Source organism: Oncorhynchus mykiss, chromosome 13 (assembly GCF_057628025.1).
Source record: "Oncorhynchus mykiss isolate SJ-2025 chromosome 13, ASM5762802v1, whole genome shotgun sequence".
NCBI lineage: Eukaryota > Metazoa > Chordata > Actinopteri > Salmoniformes > Salmonidae > Oncorhynchus > Oncorhynchus mykiss.
Window position 1 is genome coordinate 66143373 of NC_143034.1, and position 6054 is coordinate 66149426.

The following is a 6054-nucleotide window of genomic DNA, read 5'->3' on the forward strand; positions in this document are numbered from 1 at the left end:
CAGCTCAATTCTGATATTTTGCCCAAATATTGTAGAAAGCGCTGATCTGATTGGTTAAAAGTCCAAGTGTATAAATAAATAAATTGGGCAGCCCAATTTTGCTGTGCACCGTTATACATTTAATATTTTATTGAACATTTAACTAGGCAAGTCACTTAAGAACAAATTCTTATTTACAATGACGGCCTACCAAAAGGCAAAAAGCCTCCAGCGGGGACTGGGGATTAAAGATAAAAATATAGGACAAAACACACATGACGAGACAACACTACATTAAGGAAACACCTAAAACAACAGCATGGTTGCAACAACATAACAACATGGGAGCAACACATGACAGCAGCACAACAGTTACGTCATATGTCAAACTCATTCCACAGAGGGCTGAGTGTCTGGGTTTTCGCTCCTCCCTTGTACTTCATTGATGAAATAAGGTCAATAATTAGTAAGGAACTCCCCTGACCTGGTTGTCTAGGTCTTAGATTAAAGTAATAACCAGAAACCAGCAACACTACATTTTAGTAATTTAGCACAGTGTTTACCAACTCCAGTCCTCAAGTCCCCCTACAGAACACATTTTTATTGTAGCCCTGGACAATCACACCTGATTTAACTAATCAACAAGCCCTCTGAGTTGAATGTGTGCTGACCATTATGCTTCTTTACACTGAGCAGCACTGGGGTCGGAATACAATCGTTTTTATATGAAGACACCATGGACCCGGCCAGAGATATGGGTTGGAAAACGTACCTCAATGCAGGGATGGGATATGCCACTATGCTCCAAATTGTACCTTTATCCAAATAGCTGTTTTGGTCCTCTTGCTAGCTACCAGTAGCCACTATGGAAAGGCATGTCATGTTGAACAACAAAGGAACTGATTGGCTGACACCACTATTCCAAAATAGCTGCGGTGGCTACTGCTAGCTAGCATGGGGACGAAAAGGGAAGTATTTCAATCTTCTCGATGTATCAGTGTGGATAAAGGTAAACTGTGTAGTACAGTGGCATATCCCTGCATTGACGCACATTTTCAACCCCGTATCTGGCGCCAGCTCCTAACCATGATTGTGTTCTGACCCCAGTGCAGCTCAGTGTAAACAAGCGTAATGGTAGGGTCAGTATCTTCTGGCAACCGGAGCTACTTACATTAGTGTGTTCATCTTAAGATAGGTTGTTGTCTCACCTGGCTATCACAGTCGTAGGAAGTTATGAAGCTCAAAACAAGTCAAGGGTATAGTTATTGACAGTGAGAGGATATTGGCATTAACACTGCAATTACATGCTACTGTGGGGTGAGATGTGTGGTAGTGTATTGTTTTCAGTTGGTGGGTGTTATTGAATGCGTTTCCAGATCCAAGAGGCCATGTCAGGTAACCATTCCATCAATCACTGCTGTTGTCTGTGTGGTTCCGCCCCTCCCAGTTCCCCTGAAGAGTTAATGAAGGAAGTATGCGTCGCGTGTGGGCTGTTCTGTGGAAATGTCTGTTGTTACCGGTTGTACACACACACACACACATGCGTTTGTTTTACTATCCTTGCGGGGACTAAACAATTGATTGCCATTCAAAATCCTATTTTCCCCTAACCTAACCTGATCGTGGACTTCAGAAAACAGCCGAGGGAGCACCCCCCCCCCCCCCCCCCCCCTATCCACATCGACGGGACAGCAGGGGAGAAGGTGGAAAGTTTTAAGTTCCTGGGCGTAAACATCACTGACAAACTGAAATGGTCCACCCACACAGACAGTGTGGTGAAGAAGGTGCAACAGCACCTCTTCAATGTCAGGAGGCTGAAGAAATTTGGCTTGTCACCTAAAACCCTCACAAACTGTTACAGATGCAAAATTGAGAGCATCCTGTCGGGCTGTATCACCACCTGGTACGGCAAATGCTCCTCCCAGAACCGTAAGGCTCTCCAGAGGGTAGTGAGGTCTGCACAACGCATCACCGGTGGCAAACTACCTGCCCTCCAGGACACCTACAGTACAGCACCCGATGTCACAGGAAGGCCATAAAGATCATCAAAGACAACAACCATCTGAGCCACTGCCTGTTCACCCTGCTATTATCCAGTAGGCGAGGACAGTACAGATGCGTCAAAGCGGGGACCGAAAGACTGAAAAACAGCTTCTATCTCAAGGCTGCTGCCTACATACACATACTTGAAATCATTGGCCACTTTAATAAATGGAATACTAGTCACTTTAATAATATTTACATTTCTTGCATTACTCATCTCATATTTAGATACAGTAGAAAAGTATAGAATGCAGTATCTTAGTCTATGCCGCCCTGACATTGCTTGTCCAAATATGTATATATTCTTAACTCCGTTCCTTTACTTGTGTGTATTGGGTATATGTTGTGAAATTAGATTTGTGTGTATTGGGTACATGTTGTGAAATTGTTAGATATCACTTGTTAGATATTGCTGCACTGTCGGGACAAGAAGCACAAGCATTTTGCTACACCCACAATAACATCTGCTGTATGTGACCAATAAAATTTGATTTGACTTGATTAGAACCCTAACTCTTAACACTAAAACTAACCACTACTCTACAACACTGGTCCATCAAAAAGATTGAAATATTGCCTATTTTCCTGGAAAACTGCCCTTTTTGTCCTCATGCTGGCTAGCAGTAGCCACAACAGCCATTATGGAATGGCACTTCATATAGCATATGGACGAAAAATACAGTTTTCCGGGAAAACTAGCAGTATTTCAATCTCCTCTATCAGTGTGGATAAAGGTTAAATTTGGAGTACATTGGCATATCCCATCCCTGCATTGAGGTATGTTTTCGAACCCATATCTCCGCCAGCTCCCGGGTGTCTTAATTTAACCATGAGCCGTGGAGGCTCCTCAGAGGACGAAGGGGAGGAACATCCTCCTCAATGAATTTCATAAAAATAGTGAAACAAAGTTATCCTTTTTAGATAAAACTACTAAATATATTCACGTCTCCAAATAATTGATAAAAACACTGTTTTGCAATGGTGTACAGTAGCCTCAACAGCACTCTGTAGAGTAGCACCATGGTGTACAGTAGCCTCAACAGCACTCTGTAGAGTAACACCATGGTGTACAGTAGCCTCAACAGCACTCTGTAGAGTAGCACCATGGTGTACAGTAGCCTCAACAGCACTCTGTAGAGTAACACCATGGTGTACAGTAGCCTCAACAGCACTCTGTAGAGTAACACCATGGTGTACAGTAGCCTCAACAGCACTCTGTAGAGTAGCACCATGGTGTACAGTAGCCTCAACAGCACTCTGTAGAGTAACACCATGGTGTACAGTAGCCTCAACAGCACTCTGTAGAGTAGCACCATGGTGTACAGTAGCCTCAACAGCACTCTGTAGAGTAACACCATGGTGTACAGTAGCCTCAACAGCACTCTGTAGAGTAACACCATGGTGTACAGTAGCCTCAACAGCACTCTGTAGAGTAGCACCATGGTGTACAGTAGCCTCAACAGCACTCTGTAGAGTAGCACCATGGTGTACAGTAGCCTCAACAGCACTCTGTAGAGTAGCACCATGGTGTACAGTAGCCTCAACAGCACTCTGTAGAGTAACACCATGGTGTACAGTAGCCTCAACAGCACTCTGTAGAGTAGCACCATGGTGTACAGTAGCCTCAACAGCACTCTGTAGAGTAACACCATGGTGTACAGTAGCCTCAACAGCACTCTGTAGAGTAGCACCATGGTGTACAGTAGTCTCAACAGCACTCTGTAGAGTAGCACCATGGTGTACAGTGGCCTCAACAGCACTCTGTAGAGTAGCACCATGGTGTACAGTAGCCTCAACAGCACTCTGTAGAGTAGCACCATGGTGTACAGTAGCCTCAACAGCACTCTGTAGAGTAGCACCATGGTGTACAGTGGCCTCAACAGCACTATGTAGAGTAGCACCATGGTGTACAGTAGCCTCAACAGCACTCTGTAGAGTAACACCATGGTGTACAGTAGCCTCCACAGCCCTCTGTAGAGTAGCACCATGGTGTACAGTAGCCTCAACAGCACTCTGTAGAGTAGCACCATGGTGTACAGTAGTCTCAACAGCACTCTGTAGAGTAGCACCATGGTGTACAGTAGTCTCAACCGCACTCTGTAGAGTAGCACCATGGTGTAGCCGGAGGACAGATAGTTTTCCTTCTGGTCCCCACAAGGATAGTAAAACCAAAAACCTGTATTACATAACGATGAAATAATTTTCAGCACATTCTCAGCTTTTATGAGTCTGACATCAGTCACGTCACACTATATACTTCACCTCAATAGTAGAGAGAGTATGTACTCTTCTCTCATTGAAATAGCACCATCAGTGTTCTCCTAAGGGGAGTTGAGCCTTCCAGTGTCTAATCGTAGTTCCATATACCCAAATCTCCACTCTACACATCACCATGCAGACCCATTATATTCCAACCTTTTAAATGGAACATTTGCAAACAAAAACAAATGTGTTTATTCATGAAAAGCCACAGTGACGTCAGGAATGTTTTATTTATTTTTTGCCCAAAATGTATATGACCTTTCCAAGATGGGAATAAAACAAAACAGAATAGAATTTTGGGACAAGGTCCATTTTCCCAAACCTCAGCCTCAATGTGTCCTCACCCCACACTCTGCAGTTCCTCTTTTTGCACAAACTGCTTTTCCATCCATTTAATCTTCCTTTCATTTTCTATTGGCTTTGTGTGCTGTAGGGTGTGTGTGGCACGGTGTGCTGTAGGGTGTGTGTGGCACGGTGTGCTGTAGGGTGTGTGTGGCACGGTGTGCTGTATGGTGTGTGTGGCACGGTGTGCTGTATGGTGTGTGTGTGTGGCACGGTGTGCTGTATGGTGTGTGTGTGGCACGGTGTGCTGTATGGTGTGTGTGTGGCACGGTGTGCTGTATGGTGTGTGTGTGGCACGGTGTGCTGTATGGTGTGTGTGGCACGGTGTGCTGTATGGTGTGTGTGTGGCTCGGTGTGCTGTATGGTGTGTGTGGCACGGTGTGCTGTATGGTGTGTGTGGCACGGTGTGCTGTATGGTGTGTGTGTGGCACGGTGTGCTGTATGGTGTGTGTGTGGCACGGTGTGCTGTATGGTGTGTGTGTGTGGCACGGTGTGCTGTATGGTGTGTGTGTGGCACGGTGTGCTGTATGGTGTGTGTGTGGCACGGTGTGCTGTATGGTGTGTGTGTGTGGCACGGTGTGCTGTATGGTGTGTGTGTGGCACGGTGTGCTGTATGGTGTGTGTGTGTGGCTCGGTGTGCTGTATGGTGTGTGTGTGGCACGGTGTGCTGTATGGTGTGTGTGTGTTGCACGGTGTGCTGTATGGTGTGTGTGTGGCACGGTGTGCTGTAGGGTGTGTGTGGCACGGTGTCTGTATGGTGTGTGTGTGGCACGGTGTGCTGTAGGGTGTGTGTGGCACGGTGTGTGTGGCACGGTGTGCTGTAGGGTGTGTGTGGCACGGTGTCTGTATGGTGTGTGTGGCACGGTGTGCTGTAGGGTGTGTGTGGCACAGTGTGCTGTAGGGTGTGTGTGGCACAGTGTGCTGTAGGGTGTGTGTGGCACGGTGTGCTGTAGGGTGTGTGTGGCACGGTGTGCTGTATGGTGTGTGTGTGGCACGGTGTGCTGTATGGTGTGTGTGTGTGGCACGGTGTGCTGTATGGTGCGTGTGTGTGGCACGGTGTGCTGTATGGTGTGTGTGTGTTGCACGGTGTGCTGTATGGTGTGTGTGTGGCACGGTGTGCTGTAGGGTGTGTGTGGCACGGTGTCTGTATGGTGTGTGTGTGGCACGGTGTGCTGTAGGGTGTGTGTGGCACGGTGTCTGTATGGTGTGTGTGTGGCACGGTGTGCTGTAGGGTGTGTGTGGCACGGTGTCTGTATGGTGTGTGTGGCACGGTGTGCTGTATGGTGTGTGTGTGGCACGGTGTGCTGTATGGTGTGTGTGGCACGGTGTGCTGTATGGTGTGTGTGGCACGGTGTGCTGTATGGTGTGTGTGTGGCACGGTGTGCTGTATGGTGTGTGTGTGGCACGGTGTGCTGTATGGTGTGTGTG